Consider the following 18,060-nt stretch of genomic DNA (forward strand, 5'->3'; position numbering starts at 1 on the left):
TACGCCACCACCTGGTCAGGCTTTTGGGAGTTTTTGATAACTATTTCTATCTCATTTATTGTAATCGGTCTGTTTAGGTTTTCTGATTCTTCCACATTGATTTTTGAAAGATTATGTTTCAAGGAATTTGTCCATTTCTCCTAGGTTGTCTAATTTTTTGGCATACAGTTCTTAATAGTATTTTCTTACAATCCTTTGTATTTCTGCTGTGTCAATTGTTACTTCTCCATTCTCATTTCTAATTTTATTTATTTGAGTCCTCCCTCCTTTTTTCTTGGTGAGTCTGGTTAAAGGTTCATCAATCTTGTTTACCTTTTTAAAGAACCAGCTCTTGGTTTCATTGATCCTCTGTATTGTTTCTTTAGCCTCTATGTCATTTATTTCCGCTCTGATCTTTATTATTTCCTTTTTTTTTTTTACTTCCTCTGGACTTTACTTGCTGTTCTTTTTCTAGTTCTTTTAGATTCAGGATTAAATTGTTTATTTGAGCTTTTTCTAGCTTCTTAAGGTATGCCTGTAACACTATGAACTTCCCTCTCTGGACTGCTTTGCTGTGTCCCATAGATTTTTGCCGCGGACCAGCACAGCTTCCAAATAACGGTGCGGAATTAAGGAAACACACTTTGTCAGAACAAAACCGATGGGACCGGGAGGACCCCTCAAACTGCCTGGCAGCATCTGAGTGCCTCACAGCCCCAGTTCGCTTTATTATATGGACCTATGCAAATCAAGGACCCTGATACAAAGTTGCACATCAAAGGCTAAGACAGGAACTCTCCCAAGGAAAAAACAGGATACATTAGTGAAATTTACAAACATCTGAAACAAACAGAGTCAGAGGAAGGGCATGTATATTGCTTCCTGCAACCCAAGGAAGGAAGTGGAGTGGGTGCAAACACTCAGCATTAAAGCCAAATATGGAGATGGAAGAGGGAGAACTTAGCCCCCTGCCAAGCCTCGAATCTATAATGGCTTTTTGCCATTACCGGTCCACAACATATTCCCCTTTTCTTTTTAATTTGTGTGCTGAGATTTGCACTCATCTGATTTTCTAATTTGGAGGCAGACGGAAAAAATACAGAACAAACACAAAATTAGTATAGCCAATGCTAACAGGTACCCAAAACAAGTATACCAATACATCACAGTGATCAAAGCCTTTAAGCAAACTCTTTAAGCTAATACAACAAGAATCTATAAAAGAGTAATGTCCTTAAAGTGTTCACCAAGTCCAAGTTGGCACCTACACCATTCCAAATCTCTGCAAATGCAACCCAACCCCAGTTAAGTCCATCAAAAACTGTCACAGGAGCAGGAGTCCAGGAAAAGTCCACTTTCAGGAGAAGTCCACATGGCACTGGAATTGCTGTCACACTTCCACACTCTGCAGCTAGCATCAAAGTCCCAATGACCGCTGCTTCCCAGCTGGCAATGACCCAGGTAGACTGGAAAAGCCATCTGCAGCACGCATGAAGACGGAGCTTCCATTTTCTTTAAACTGGAAAGATGAACCCAGGGGTCCTATACTGGAGCTTTACAGCCATGGAGTGGTGAGGAGAACCTTGGGATACACTAAGCTGGGTGGCAGAGGTAAATTTGTAAGTTGGCAAAAAAAGGAAAAAAAGAGCTCTGAATTAGGAGTAGGTCCTAGCCTAAACTATGAGTGGGGCATTGAGGCAGGAGGAATAAAGGAAAGACTATATATTAATCAAAGCAGCAGAAAACAGGACTATCAATACCCACAACAGAGATCTTCGAGGGAAGAATAAAAAACCTGAATATTCAGGCAAGACCTAGTTAAATGACCCTTGTGTAAATGAGACCAGTCTACCAGCTACTTGGAAGAAATACCCCAGGCTCGTCCACAGTGTCGAAGATGGGGCCGACGGCCCTGGGCACCTTTTAGCCTTCAGTGGTAAATCCCAGTATTCTGGGCAAGGTTAGGTCACAGGTGGCTGGAGCAGGGCTGGAAGAGACTGAACCCTCCCTTAGAGGAGCGAGGAGGAAGCCTACCTTCCAGTGTGTCCCTTCTTCCTCACAGCAAAGGCATGTAAGCCTGGCAGGCTTTGGCTTAAATGACCATCCTTTCCACTATTGAAGCAGGGCCCTGATGAAGTTCCAGTTGGAGCGTTGGAGCCTCTGAGGGCGTATGCCAAGAGCTAGTATTTTACCTGATCTCCTTTGGGCTTTTTCGGCCTCTTGGTACCTTAAAAGCCATGCTCAGAAGATCTCACTGAGGGGCTTGAGAGTCCCTATCTGCCTATATATCTGGAGCTATTCAGAAAAGAACAAAACAGTGTCATTAGCTGGAATCAAATAAAAGTAAAAAAAAAAAAAAAAGGGTAGTAGTTTGCCAGACAAAAATTTGGGCATCTCTTGTACATCAGCATTCAAGATAAACTGTTTGAAGTAAAAAGCGTAACAGGGTAGACCTGCAGGAGCTCCAGGACATGACTCCCCCCCCCCTTTCTTTTTATATTATTTACAATTGAATCACACTTTACAATATTTTGACTTCAAATATTGCAAGAAATTCTTGACTTTGTTAACTTTTAACAAAAATAGAGTAAAAGCACCTCCAAACAACATTCCCACACTTATCAAAACACCCCCTTAACATTAATTAACAGGCACTTTAGAGAGTACATATCAAAACTGAAAAATCTCATTGTGATCTTCATTATTCTTCTACAGCAAAAAAAAATCTTTACACCTTTATTATGTAAATCTATGCTGCTTCAAGCCTTTCACTTGCGGCCTGGAGCAGCCTGGCCAAACCAGCAAGTCTTTTGGATCCAAAATGAGCGTGCTCTACTTATTCCAAACAAAATTATATTTATATAGGGAAATGAAATTATTCCTGTTTTGTTTTCAATACTACAGTCGGCACTTCCAAAACTATTATCATCATTATTTTTCATGTAAGGACTTAATTCAGGCCTTATAAACAAAAACACTTAGACATTAAACAAAGACTTCACATACAATCACACAAATCAAGAGTGAAACCCTGGGTTTTAGAGATTAAACTATGGCCTGCTTGATCTTAAGTAGGGCTACCTTAATAGGAACGTAATAAGGATATATACTAAACAGAGATCTCTCTCGAAAAATCTCAAGACGGCCGTATGAGATTTCTATTCAGCAATACCCAAATCAGGCCCCCCTTTCGCCTTCTTTTCAAGCAATGGATCAGGAAAATAAAATGATCTAAAACATTAAAAAAATTAGATAATAATTGAGAAAGGGAAGAGAGCATAGTAAGTCTTATGCAATTGCTCTTGTAAAGTGAGTCTCTCATCTAGAATCATGGTGTCTCACCAGTCGTTCAGGGATCTACCAAGGAGCTTCAGCAGACCTAGGAAAAACACACACATATCCTCGGCCCCATAAGAGAACAGGGTCTGGCCCTTGCCAGATTCCTGTGAGTGGGTCCCTCCATCGCACTTCAGGGAAGGCTTTCCTTGCAGGGTTCCAGAGTCTCTCTGCTGCTGAATGACTCTGTACATCAGTATTCAAAAAATTTAAAGTGAAAAGAGCATGACAAAGAAGATTTGCAGGAGTTTGAGGGTATAATTCCCCTTTTTTAATTTTTTCCAATTGGTTTTTAAGTGTTTGATGTGCACGCTCTACAATGCCTTGACCCTGGGGATTGTAAGGAATTCCTGTCCTTAGGTCAAGTCCAAAAGTCTGACAAAATGTAGTAAATGCTTTTCCTACATATGCAGGAGCGTTGTCAGTTTTAATCAGTTTAGGAAGTCCAATAATAGAAAATGCATACAAGCAATGAGCTATAACATGTTTAGCAGCCTCTCCTGTTCTGGCAGAGGCTACTATAAATCCAGAATAAGTATCTACTGTAACGTGGACAAAGGATTGTTTGCCAAATGAAGGTATATGAGTAACATCCATTTGCCAAAGTTGTCCCGGTAGGAGTCCTCGAGGGTTAATTCCAAACGAAGGGACAGATTGTAATATAGGGCACCTTGGACAAGATTTAACAATCTGCCGTGCTGCTTCCCGAGAAAGTTGAAACTGTTTACGCAGGGCTGCAGCGTTCTGGTGATGGATAGTATGAGACTGAATTGCTTGATCTGTCATGGTTGCTCCAATAATTTTCTTTTGGGTAGCTTGATCAACAAGGGCATTCCCTTGCGCTAAAGCTCCAGGGAGCATGGAGTGAGCTCGAATATGTCCTATAAAACACAGAGCTGTATGTTGACGTACAAGTCTTTGAAGAAGGAGGAACTGCTGAAATAGTTCCTCATCAGCAGTTGTCCCTAAGACAGCAGTCTCTATAGTGGAAACAACCATAAGTAAATATCTGCTGTCTGTATATAAATTAAAGGAGGAGTATGGCAAATGCTGAAAAGCCATGATAATGGCATGTAATTCTACTCTTTGGGCTGATTTTAAGGTGACTGTTTCAGTATAAAGCTGTCCATTGATTATTAAGTCTGCTATTCCTGAGCTGGATCCGTCAGTAAAGATTGTAGGTGCTTCAGGAATGGGCTCATTAACAATTGTCTTAGGAAATATAAAGGTAGTAATTAATGAAAATTGAACTATTTTATCAGCTGGGTAGTGAGAATCAATTTGGCCTGTAAAATTTGCAAAAGCGATTTGCCATTTTGTGGAAGTTTCCCAGAGCCATTGTTGTTGATCCTTTGAAAAAGGAACAACAATAGTCTGTGGCTCAAAACCTATAAGCTGCAAGAGTCGCCTACACCCCTTGATAATCAAGGAGGCAACAAGATCAAAATATGGAGATAAAACTTTCTTAGGAGTAACAGCTAAATGAATCCATTCAATAGGACCTGAAGCTTGCCACAATAGTCCTGTTGGAGTGTAACTTGAGGGACATATTAGTAGGGCAATTGATTCCTCAGGATTTATGCGTTTTAGTTGTGCTTGCTGCAAGGCCTTTTCTACAAGCTTTAAAGCTTGTTGTCCCGCAGGTGTAAGTAGCCGAGGAGAAGCTGGTTCAGCTGAGCCTCTAAGAATATCAAAAAGTGGCTTCAGTTCTCCAGTAGTTAATTTCAAGGAAGGTCTAAGCTAATTAATGTCTCCTAACAGTTTCTGGAAATCGTTTAAAGTTTGCAAATGATCTGTCCTGATTTCTATTTTCTGTGGGCGAATTTGTTGTCCCTCAATAATTTGTCCTAAATAAGAAAAAGGTAAAGATTGTTGTACCTTTTCAGGAGCTATATAAAGTCCTGATTTTTTCAGAGAATATTCTAGTTGTTGCAAAATGGTCAACACAGTGTCTTTATCTGGATGAGCAATAAGAATATCATCCATATAATGAATTATGTATGCCTTAGGGTGTTGCCTTCGTACTGGAGAGATGGCTTGAGCAACATATTTTTGGCACAAGGTAGGACTATTAGCCATACCTTGAGGCAAAACTCTCCACTGGTATCGCTCCATGGGAGCCTGAAAATTAAGTGAAGGAACACTGAATGCAAAACGCTTGCAATCATGAGGGCTTAAAGGAATAGTAAAAAAGCAATCCTTCAAATCAACAACTACAAGGTGATAGTTCCATGGAATGGCAGTAGGAGAAGGAAGTCCTAGCTGGAGAGGACCCATAATTTCCATAGTCTTATTTATTGCTCTCAAATCTTGTAATAGCCTCCAGTTTCCTGATTTCTTTTTAATGACAAATATAGGCATATTCCATGGACTATTAGATGGTTCAATGTGCCCAAGCTGTAGCTGTTCCTGTACCAATTGAGCAGCTGCCCTAAGTTTCTCCTGAGAAAGGGGCCATTGGTCTATCCATACAGGATTATCTGATTTCCAAGTAATTGGGTCTGCACAGTGCATTATTGGGGTAGCAGGAGCTACCAAGGCCCCTATGCTAAATTTTGATATCCTAATCTATGCCTTCTGGTATTGGGTGCCACTTCTATGGGGGTGAGAATTCCTCGCTGTTCTTTCCCTAGACCCTTAGTGGGCAAAAATCCCTGATCAAGCATTTGAGTGCTAACTAAACTATTAGGACTGACAAGCAATGCCCCCATATTTTTCAAAACATCTCTACCCCACAAATTAACTGGCAATCCAGGGAGCACATAAGGCTGAAAAAAATCCAGAATGACCTTCTTTATCTTCCCATTGTAAAAAACTAGAACTTTGTTGAGGGGATTTACTCTGCCCTATACCTTGTAATTCTGTGGCTGCTGCATGAGTGGGCCAGGAAGGAGGCCAATGTAGCTTAGCAATAACAGATACATCAGCCCCAGTATCTAAAAGCCCTTTAAATTTATGCCCTTGTATTGTTAGTTCCATTTCAGGGTGTTCCTGGCCTATTTTTTGAATCCAATAGGCAGTATCAGTGGAGCCAAATCTTTGATTCTCTCGGGGTCCCTTTAGCAGGGTTTGGCCTTGTCTTAAAAGAGGTAAAAGGATTAATTGAACAATTTTCATATCAGGGGAGATAGTGACTATATTCCTCAAAGTGTGAACCATTACTTTAATTTCCCCTGTATAATCAGAGTCTATCACTCCAGGAAGAACAAAGAATTCCCTCATAGTTAAACTACTTTTGCCTAACAAGATTCCTACTGTGTTACTGGGAAGTGGCCCAAAAATTCCAGTGGGTATGGCTTGAGGTCCCATCTCTGGAGTCAATACGAATTGGGAGGTGGGACTGAGGTCCAGTCCTGTACTGCCTGTTGTTGCCTGGGATAGTTGGGCAATGTTTGGCCTGCTGGAATCTGAATTTGCTGAGGAAACACTGACATTGCCCCTATTGTTTGATGGAGCCGGGGAGGGCCCCGTTGTTCGTTTCCCTGCCCTCCGGTAGTACATTTAGGCCTCCCCTTATTCTTCCAATGTTTCCCATGTCTACAAAGTGGGCAGAGGTCCGGAGCCTTAAGGGCTGGCTGTCCTTGAGGGAGAGGCCGAGACCAATATCCGGGGAAAGCAGGGCAATTTTTAGCAAAATGCCTCGAACCCCCGCATTGAAAACAGTTTCCACGGGCAAAAGTACTTCCCTGACCTTCCTTCCTTCGCTTGTTCTGTCCTTTATCAAAATTTTGTCCTGGAAATCTTGCCTTATTACCTGTGGTAAAGGCAAGACCTTGCATGTATGAAGGCCCAACATCGGCGCAAATTCTAATATAATCCTCTATATCTCCCTTCTTGCGGTGAGGCCGAAGTGCAGCCTGACAAGCAGAATTAGCATTTTCATAGGCTAGTTGTTTTATTAAAACCTTTCCCACATTTTTATCCCCTACTATTCTTTCAACTGCTTGAATTAGCCGTGAGACAAAGTCTTGAAATCGCTCGTCTGCACCCTGCCTAATTTTACCAAATTCTTCTGCTTTGGTCCCTGGAATAGGCAGGCATTTCCATGCCTGTGTGGCTAGCTGATTAATTATATCATAAATAGTTGGTCGATACTCTAATTGAGTATGGGCATACTGTCCTTCTCCAGTTAACATATCTACAGTAACAGCAACCTCCTCTTGCTGATTTTTCTCATCCAGCTCTATAGCCTTTTCATGAAAGTTTGACTTCCACAACAAATAATCACCCCCAGAGAGACAAGCACGAGCAATCGCCTTCCAGTCATTTGGGGGAAGAGCCTTTGCACTAATGGTATCTAATAAACCAAGTGTAAAAGGAGCAGTAGGCCCATACTGAGCACAAGCAAGTTTAAGCTCTTTCAGAGTTTTAAAAGGTACAGGTTCATGTTCTCGCACTAGTCTCCCTGTATCATCCTGTCTTTCCACAATAGGAAAACAGGCAAAGCCATCTATTGTTTCCCCTATATTTCGAGCCTGGTCTATAGATTGTTGGAGAGGAGATTTCCCAGATTTTGAGCTATAGACTATGGAATCAGCCCGATAAGGGAACGGAGGAGCAGAGGGTTGAATGTAGGAAGGAGCTGAGGGCAGCGGAGGCCCCGCAGCTAAGGCAGCCATAGCCACGGATTTTTCATCCCCCCTGTCATCCTCAGACTTCAAGTTATCCTCATATTCACATCCCTCTGTTTCCGGCTTACCCTGATACTCTTCAGACAATGATTTGTCTTCATATGGAAACATTTTTACAAAAAGGTCCCTTATTTTTTACCCTATCTGTCCCATATTCTTTTACTCCCAACTACACTTTCCCCAAAAACTTTCTTTACTCACTGTGCGCACTTCACTTTGGGGAGTTCCGTCACCTTCCTTCAGTTTTAGTTTCCTCGTACTCAAGTCGTCTGTTCGGGCGCCACTTGCCGTGGACCAGCGCAGCTTCCAAATAACGGTGCGGAATTAAGGAAATACACTTTGTCAGAACAAAACCGATGGGACCGGGAGGACTCCTCAAACTGCCTGGCAGCATCTGAGTGCCTCACAGCCCCAGTTCGCTTTATTATATGGACCTATGCAAATCAAGGACCCTGATACAAAGTTGCACATCAAAGGCTAAGACAGGAACTCTCCCAAGGAAAAAACAGGATACATTAGTGAAATTTACAAACATCTGAAACAAACAGAGTCAGAGGAAGGGCATGTATATTGCTTCCTGCAACCCAAGGAAGGAAGTGGAGTGGGTGCAAACACTCAGCATTAAAGCCAAATATGGAGATGGAAGAGGGAGAACTTAGCCCCCTGCCAAGCCTCGAATCTATAATGGCTTTTTGCCATTACCGGTCCACAACAGATTTTGAGTTGTTGTAGGTTCATTTTCATTTGTTTCAAGTAAATTTTTTATTTCTTCTTTGATCTCATTGTTAATCCATTCATTATTTAATAACATGCTATTTAGTTTCCAAGTGTTTGAGTGTTTTCCAGTTTTTCTATTGTAGTTGATTTCTAGTTTCATGCCATTATGATCTGTGAAGATACTTGATATGATTTCAACCTTCTTAAATTTATTGAGACTCGCTTTGTGTCCTAACATGTGGTCTATCCTAGAGAATGTACCTTGAGCACTTAAAAAGAATGTATATTCTGCTGCTTTAGGGTGAAAGGTTCTGAAGATATCTATTAAATCGAGTTGACCTAGTGTGTCCTTTAAGTCTGCTGTTTCTTTGTTAATTTTCTTTCTTGAGGACCTATCCAGTGATGTTATTGGGGTATTAAAATCCTCTACTATTATAGTGTTGCTGTTGATCTCGCCCTTTATGTCCATCAAAATCTGCTTTATATATTTAGGTGCTCCTATATTAGGTGCATAGATATTTATAATGGTTATATCTTCCTGTTGGATCGCTCCTTTTATCATTATGCAGTGACCTTCTTTATTCCTTACTATAGCCTTTGTTTTAAAGTCTATTTTGTCAGATATAAGTATTGCCACCCCAGCTTTTTTTTTCATTTCCATTTGCATGAAATATTTTTTCTCTCCATTTACTTTCAGTCTATATGTATCTTTTTTTTTGAGGTGGATTTCTTGTAGGCAGCATATGTATGGTTCCTGTTTTCTTACCCATTAGCTACCCTATGTCTTTTGATCGGATTATTTAATCCACTTACATTTAAGGTTATTATTGTTATGTAGTTGTTTATTGCTATTTTATTCTTTAAATCTCTATTTTTCTTTTACTAGATATTTTTCCCCTTTGTTCTGTTTACAACAGGCCCCTTAACATTTCTTGCAGCATTGATTTGGTTATAATGAATTCCTTGAGGGTTTTTTTTTTGTTGTTTTTATGAGGGGTGTTTTTTTTTTGGTCTGGAAAGCTTTTTATTTCTCCTTCAATTTTAAACAATAGCCTTGCTGGATAAAGAAGTCTTGGTTGTAGGCTCTTGTTCTACATTACTTTGAATATTTCTTGCCATTCCCTTCTGGCCTCAAGTGTTTCTGTTGAGAAGTCCGAAGTCATCCTTATGGGGGCTCCTTTGTAGGTGATTGACTGCTTTTCTCTGGCACCTTTTAGTATTCTTTTTTTTAACTCTTAGCTTTGGTATTTTAATTATGATGGGTCTTGTTATAAGTCTCTTTGGGATTCTCTGTGTTTCTTGAACTTGTGGGACTTTTTTCTTTATCAATTTAGGAAAATTTTCAGCTCTGATTTCTTCAATCAGGTTCTCTATGACTTGTTCTTTCTCTTCTCCTTCAGGAACCCCTATTATGTGGATGTTGTTTCTCTTCATGTTGTCACAGAACTCTCTTAGAGTTTCCTCAGACTTTTTGATCCTCTTTTCTTTTTGCTGTTCTGCTTCCATGCTTTCGCTTATCTTGTCCTCTAAATTGCTGATTCGATCCTCTGCTTCATCCAGCCTGCTTTTAATTCCTTCTAGTGTAGTCTTCATTTCTGATATGGTGTTTGTCATTTCTGTCTGATTCTTTTTTATGATTTTAATGTCCTTTTTATCTCTTTGCTTATGTGCTCATTTTGTCCCTCTATTGTTGCTCTAAGATCCTTGAGCATCCTAACAATCATTATTCTAAACTCTGCATCCAGTATTTTAGTTATTTTCATTTCATTCATTCTTTTTCTGGTGATTTCTGTTGCTGATTCATTTGAATTGCACTTTTCTGTCTTCTCATTTTGTCTCTGCTTAGACTACTCCTTTGGATGTGTTGTTTGTATAGCTAGCTGATTATAGGGTTGATGTTGTCTGCCTCCAGTTTTCAGTTTTGTTATTTCCAAATCTTCTTGGGATGGCTTCAGCTATTTTTAATCTGCTGTGGGCTACTTGTTGCTACTGCTCTTTTTGCTGTTTGTGACAGTGTTTTCTATGCCTTAGGTGGGTCATGTGTGAGGAGTCTTTCCTTAAGATACCACTCTAGCTATGGTTGTTAGGTCTTGAGCTGATACTCTCTGTATCTGGCCACTGAATGTACCAGCCCTGAACCTCCCTGGCCAGACCTGGTGCAGACCAGTGGGGGGTCACTGCTTTTTTATTAAACGTTTTTTTTTAATATTTTTATTTATTGATTGATTTTTTAGAGAGAGAGGAGTGAGAGAGAGAAAGACAGAGAGAGAGAGAAGGGGGAGGAGCAGGAAGCATCAACTCCCATATGTGCCTTGACCAGGCAAGCCCAAGAATTGGAACCGGCGACCTCACTGTTCCAGGTCAACGCTTTATCCCACTGCGCCACCACAGGTCAGGCGGGTCACTGCTTTTGACTGGCCCTTAGCAACATTCTTGGAGCTACAGGCAATCCAGAATTTGTGTCTGCCTCTGCTGGGCACGGATGCCATTGTAACTATCACTTGCACTCATAGGCTGATTTTTATTCACTCTTGGTCAGTGTTTGTGGCCTCTCTATTCCTGAGGTGAGGTTTTACCGCCAGCCCCCCCTCTGCCTTCACCTTCTCAGGCTCGTCAGGCCACAGTTTGGGCTGCACTGCAGGCAGGGGGACTCCTCACCTTGCTGGGCTCCGCCCCGCTGGTGCGTGGGCTGCCTCTCTGGGCTCCACCCCCACAGTCATGATGGATGACTCTTAGGGCTCTACTTCTCTCCTTCAGTGTAGGCTGCCAAGCTCTGGCCTTCATGGGTGTACGAGCTGCCTCTCTGGGCTCCGCTTTCTGCCACTGCCACATAGGTTGCCTCACTGGGCTCCACCCCCATCCACCTTGCGGGCCAAGTGCTGCAGCTGCCCTCCCACCCTCGGAGGGTACTCAGCAGGTTGGAGGGCCTGTGTAGCCCAGACCTCAGCACTCAGATCCTATGTCCCTGATGCGCCCCCTGTTTCTAAGTGTCTCTCTGCACTGATTGGAGCAGGAGAGCCTCTAGTGGGTGGGGTAATTGCTTCCCTTTGTTGGCTTGGTTCTCCCAGGAAGAATGGGCAATTTAGGTTTGGGGAGAGATCTAGTACAGGAGTCAGGGTGGCTGTCCCCCACAGTCTATCCCTGTGTCCCCAAGACTACACTCTTCTCTCACTTCTCCAGACCTCTCAGCGCTCCCCATTCCCAGAGCCCCAGGTAGGTGGCTGTAAACGACGTTTTCTGTATGGTCCTTTTAAGATGAAGCCTGTGTCTGAGAGTTCTGTCTCCCTCTCGCAAACAGTAACCTGGCTCTTCTTTCAGCTAACTACTGTCCGTATGCCTCCTCTAGTCTCTGGGACTCCAGGCTGGTGTTCTGATCCTGTGGCTGAGGGCCTACAACTCTCCAAGAATCCCACCCCACCATAAGACACTTTCCAGGCCACCTATCACTCCTGGGAATGGGGCAGCCCCTTCTGCATCTCCGCCTTTCCTACCAGCTCAGTGTGGTTCCTTCAATGTTGCTTGGTTATAGAGTCCTCTTAGTTTAGTCCAAATTGGGTTTTTGAGTGATTGTTCCTAAGTTAAGATATAATCCACTTTGGTTCTGGGAGGTAGGAGTTGAAACATCTGCCTACTCCATTGCCATTTTTCCTTTCTCTAAAATTTTTATTGTTTAAAAAGGATTTTCTTGATTTTTAGAGAGAGAATAAAGAGAAAGAGGTGGGGAGGAGCAGAAAGCATTAACTCATTGTTTCTTTCCATATGTTCCTTGACTGGACAAGCCCAGAGTTTCCAACCAGTGACCTCAGGATTTATCCACTGTACTACCACAGGTCAGGCTGATTTTCATGTTCTTTCTTGGCTTGCTCCAGTGCCAGCTCCTCAGCTACTCTTCCTTTCAATTCTTCATCAAAAACTGAGGCACTATAAGCACCAGAATACCACTGAGACTTCCATCCAGATCAGGGGTCCCCAAATTACGGCCCGCAGGCCGCATGCGGCCCCCTGAGGCCATTTATCCAGCCCCCGCCGCACACCCGGAAGGGGCACCTCTTTCATTGGTGGTCAGTGAGAGGAGCATAGTTCCCATTGAAATACTGGTCAGTTTGTTGATTTAAATTTACTTGTTCTCTATTTTAAATATTGTATTCGTTCCCATTTTGTTTTTTTACTTTAAAATAAGATATGTGTAGTGTGCATAGGGATTTGTTCATAGTTTTTTTATAGTCCGGCCCTCCAATGGTCTGAGGGACAGTGAACTGGCCCCCTGTGTAAAAAGTTTGGGGACCCCTGATCCAGATGGAGAGGTTTCCTTCATGGGATCAATCACTTTTCCCAAAAGCCAGATGCCCTGTACCATGGTGATGTTCTGTTTTCACTCTCATTTCTCATTTGTCTTAAATGAGACAAATGAGCAGGTGCTGGAGGTCCAGCCCATGGCTTCCTATGTCCTGCAAAGTCCAAGTGTCAGTCCATGAACACTTCAGACCCCATATGCACACAAATGTGTGGACATGCTCATACTCTTGCTTTGCTCAGCAGGAACAAATAAGATTAACATTTAGAAATGTAACTTTCCATACTTTTTCAAGTCTCTACAACCATATTTGTATGTAGGTTTGCATATAAGTATTTAAAAGTTTTAAAATAATAAAATGGTATATTATTTAATAATAAATAGGATAATAATATACACATTTTTGTGTAAATTGCTTTTTCACTCACAGTGTACCATTCGCATTCCTCAAGAACAACAGTTATAAATCTTTTTTTTTTTCAAGTTTTTTTTTTTTTTTTTTACAGAGACAGAGAGAGAGAGTTAGAGAGAGGGATAGTCAGGGACAGATAGATAGATGAGAAGCATCAATCATTAGTTTTTCATTGCACCTTGCAACACCTTAGTTGTTCATTGATTGCTTTCTCATATGTGCCTTGGCCGCGGGCCTTCAGCAGACTGAGTAACCCCTTGCTTGAGCCAGCGACCTTGGGTCCAAGCTGGTGAGCTTTTGCTCAAACTAGATGAGCCCACGCTCAAGCTGGTGACCTCGGGGTCTCGAATCTGGGTCCTCTGCATCCAAGTCTGATGCTCTATTCACTGTGCCACTGCCTCATCAGGCTATAAATCTTTTTAATGGTAGCTTAATGTGTCATAGCATATGTGTACTATACCATAATTTCATCAATAGGTTTCCAATTAAAGATATCTGTATTGTTTTGTCATTGTTGTTGTTTTTAATTTACTTGAGAGAGAGAAACAAACAGACAGACAGAAAGGGGATGAGGAGCATGAAGGTAGTAGTTGCTTCTTGTATGTGCCTTGACCTGGCAAGCCTGGGGTTTCAAATTGGCAACCTCAGCATTCTAGGCTGACACTTTATCCACTGCACCACTACAAGTCAGGCTGGATTGTTTCTTCACTTTTTCCCCAGCAACACTGATACCATAATAAACATTCTTGTAGTCATATCAGTACATATTCACACTTTTATTTCTTTAAGATGAATGAGAATTTGAATTGCAATGTATATGTGTATTTATAATTTTAGTAAGTATTTCCAGATTACTTTCCAACACTATGACAGCAGTGTATGAAAGTGTCAGTTTCCCCATATCCTGGCAAGTGAAAGATGGTAACAATAGAATTTGTTTTGTTTTTGCCTATTTTATGAATGAAAAATGCTGCCTTATTGTTTTACCTGCATATTCCTGACTACTAATAAATAGATTAGAGCATATTTTAAGTGTTCATGTAGTTAAAAATACATATATTTAAATAGTTCCTGTTTTAATTAAGAAGCTCTTTTTTATAAACTTTTATTTAATGACTTGAGAGAGGTAGAGATAGATTTGCTGTTCCACCTGTTTATGCATTGGTTGACTCTTGTATGTGTCCCACCTTGAACCCCTAACCTTGGTGTATCCAGACAACACTCCAACCAACTGACCCACCTGGTCAGGACAGCTCTATCTTGATGTAGTTATATAATATTCTAAAATGTCTTATTTTTATTGTATTTAAAATTTTTTTAATTTATTGATTTTAGAAAGAGAAAGAGAGAAAGATCGATCTGTTATTGTATGTGTTCTGACTAGAGATCACACTCACAACTCCTGCATTTCCAGAAAATGCTGTAACCAACTGAGCCATCCTGCCAGGGCTTATTTTTATTGTATTTTTTTTTTCATTTAGATCTTCAAACCTAGAATTTGTTTTTATATCTAGTATGAGGTAGGAATCTGTATGTATATTTTTCCATATTAATAGTCAGTTTTGCCAATACCATTTTTTAATTGATAGACTGATTTTAGAGACACAGAGAGAGGAAGCAGGGGAGAGAGAGAGAAAGAAAGAAGAGAAAGAGCGAGCACGTGCATTTATTTACTGTTCCACTTAGCTGTGCATTCACTGGTTGCTTTCTGTATGTGCCTAGACAGGGGATTGAACCCTCAACCTTTGTATCTCAGGATGCTCTAACCAATTGTGCTTTTCAGTCAGAGCCCTCCCCCCTTTTTTAAACTTCCTTATTAATTGTAGTTACACGAGACTGATATCAAGGCTATAAAGCCAGGTGCTGGCCATTTGGCTCAGTGGATAGAGCATTGGCCTGCCATGTGGACATCCTGGGCTCGACCCCTGGTCAGGGTACACTTGAAGAGCAACCGCTTCTTACCTCTCCCTCTCGCCCTTTTCTCTCTTTTCCCCTCTCGCAATTGGTCTGGGCATTGATCCCAGGCACTGAGGAAAGCTCTGTTGGCAGTAATTTTCAACCTTTTTTTTTTCATGGCACAAACACACACTAATTACTAAGGTCAGTGCCCCTGACTAAATACAACCATTTTCATCTTATGGCACAAATAAATTAGTTACTAAGGAAGAAGAGGTCAGGGCCCCTTTTTCTTTAGTAATTAGTTTATGAGTGTGTAAGAAACAAAGGTTGAAAATCACTGGATTAGAGCATCAGCCGTAGATGGGGGTTGCTGTGTAGACCCTGGTCCAGGTGCATGTGGGCATCTGTCTTTCTACCTTCCCTTCTCTCACTTAAAAAAAAAAAGCTAGAAAGCCAATTTATTTATATAAATAGAACTGCCATGTCATCCAGAATAGTAATGTTGGCTCCTTGACCCCCCCTCCCCCCGCTCCGTGCATAATTCTACATAGGAAAGAAATGACTGCTGAAGGCTGGCTGCCCAGGACAAGTGATTAGAGGGTGGGAACTTTCAGCTCCACCTCAGACCTCTAGGGAGAGGAGAACATGTGCTGGAGATGAACCTCTATCAGAAACTCTTTTGAATTGATTGATTGATTGATTTTAGAGCAAGAGGAAGGGACAAACATCGACTTGTTCCACCTATGCATGCATTCATTGGTTGCTCCTTGTATGTGCTCTTATGGACAATCCAACCCACTATGTTGGCATGTCCGACAACACTCCAACCAACTGAGGTATTTGCCAGGGCTTTATAAAAGACTTTTTTTTTTTTTTTTTTGACAGAGACAGTGAGAGAATCAAAGAAAGGGACAGATAGACAGGAAGAGAGAGAGAGGAGAAGCATCAATTCTTCGTTGTGGTACCTTAGTTGTTCACTGATTGCTTTTTTTTTTTTTTTTTTTTTAAATTTTCTGAAGCTGGAAACGGGGAGGCAGTCAGACAGACTCTCGCATGTGCCTGACCGGGATCCACCCAGCATGCCCACCAGGGGGCAATGCTCTGCCCCTCTGGGGTGTCGCTCTGTGGCGACCAGAGCCACTCTAGCGCCTGGGGCAGAGGCCAAGGAGCCATCCCCAGCACCCGGGCCATCCTTTTGCTCCAATGGAGCCTCAGCTGCGGGAGGGGAAGAGAAAGACAGAGAGGAAGGAGGGGGGGTGGAGAAGCAGATGGGCACCTCTCCTGTGTGCCCTGGCCGGGAATTGAACCCGGGACTCCTGCACGCCAGGCTGACACTCTACCACTGAGCCAACCAGCCAGGGCCTCACTGATTGCTTTTTGTATGTGCCTTGACCAGGGGGCTCCAGCCAAGTCAATGACCCCTTGCTCAAGCCAGCAACCTTCGGGCTCAAGCCAGTGGTCATGGGGTCGTTTTGATGATCTCAAGCTCAAGCTGGCAACTCTGCACTCAAGCTGGTGACCTTGGGGTTTTGAATCTGTCACCTAAGTGTCCCAAGTTGATGCTCTATCCACTGTGTACTGCTTGATTAGGCTGTTGTGTCTTTTTAAATATAATTTCAAACTCTCACTTATTCTACTTGCCATGATGTCCCATTTCTAACCTTTCAGCACACTGGTAATTGTATTGATAATATAACATTTCATAAACACCAGCAAGTGTCATAGAGGCACTATTTATATACATATATACACACATGTATACAGGAAGGATGTCCATAAGCTTACTCATATCTTTCTCAAAAAAGCTGAGAATTTCATTTCTTTTTTTGATGGGATACTGACTCTCAACATTTTATATATTACATCTTACCAATGTTGAGAACCAATTTATAAAATATTTTGTAGGATAACGTAAAGTTTAAATAGAACAAGGCCAAGTATGTCAGCCAGGAAGGGTGAAGTGCCTGTGCAGATAGGAATTGGAGAGAGTGTAGGAGGGAGGGAGGCACAGGATCTGGCCACTGATTGCATAGAGAGCATCAGTCTGAAGGAATACTTCCAAGATGATTCCAGGAAGAAAGAGACCATCATCACTTTCAGAAATGAAAAGTGACCAGTTCTAAGGGAAGCGTCTCAGTTTGAGGTACAAAGATTTTATCTTAATTTATTTTATAATTCATTTTTAGATTTTATTTATTCATTTTTAAAGTGAGAGGAGAGGGAGAGAGGAGGCAGGTGTGAATGACTCCTTGACCAGGCAAGCCCAGGGTTTTGAAGGGCAACCTCAGTGTTCCAGGTTGACGCATTATCCACTGTGCCACCCACGGTACAAAAATTTTAGATGGACCTTAGAGATACATTTCCAACACTGTAATTTAAAAAATGAAGTTCGCACAAGTAATAGGTGCAACATAGGCAGGACCCACATAAAGCTTAAGGGACGATTTATCATAAGCTTGGAGAGGTCCTTGAAAAACAATAGAACTGTTGCGTTCCAGAGGCAGATGCCCTACCAAGCTTTGGCTCTAGATCTGCCAAGTATTAAACAGTCCTTAGTTTAGGCGAGACAGGGAGTGATAAGAGTCCTGGAATTGCAGGGAAAAGTGGAAAGTAGAGAGGCTTCAAAGAGGGAAGAAACTAATATTTCTGAGCTCATGTACTCCTAACTTTACATTTGGCCATCTCATTTCTCACTACAAAACCTACAAAATAGGTACAGTATTACCATTTTAGAGATGAGAATCTTGGATTTAGAAAGGCTAAAGAAATTGTTCAAGCTAGAAGGGAACCAT

Source organism: Saccopteryx leptura, chromosome 9 (assembly GCF_036850995.1).
Source record: "Saccopteryx leptura isolate mSacLep1 chromosome 9, mSacLep1_pri_phased_curated, whole genome shotgun sequence".
In the NCBI taxonomy this organism is placed as follows: Eukaryota; Metazoa; Chordata; class Mammalia; order Chiroptera; family Emballonuridae; genus Saccopteryx; species Saccopteryx leptura.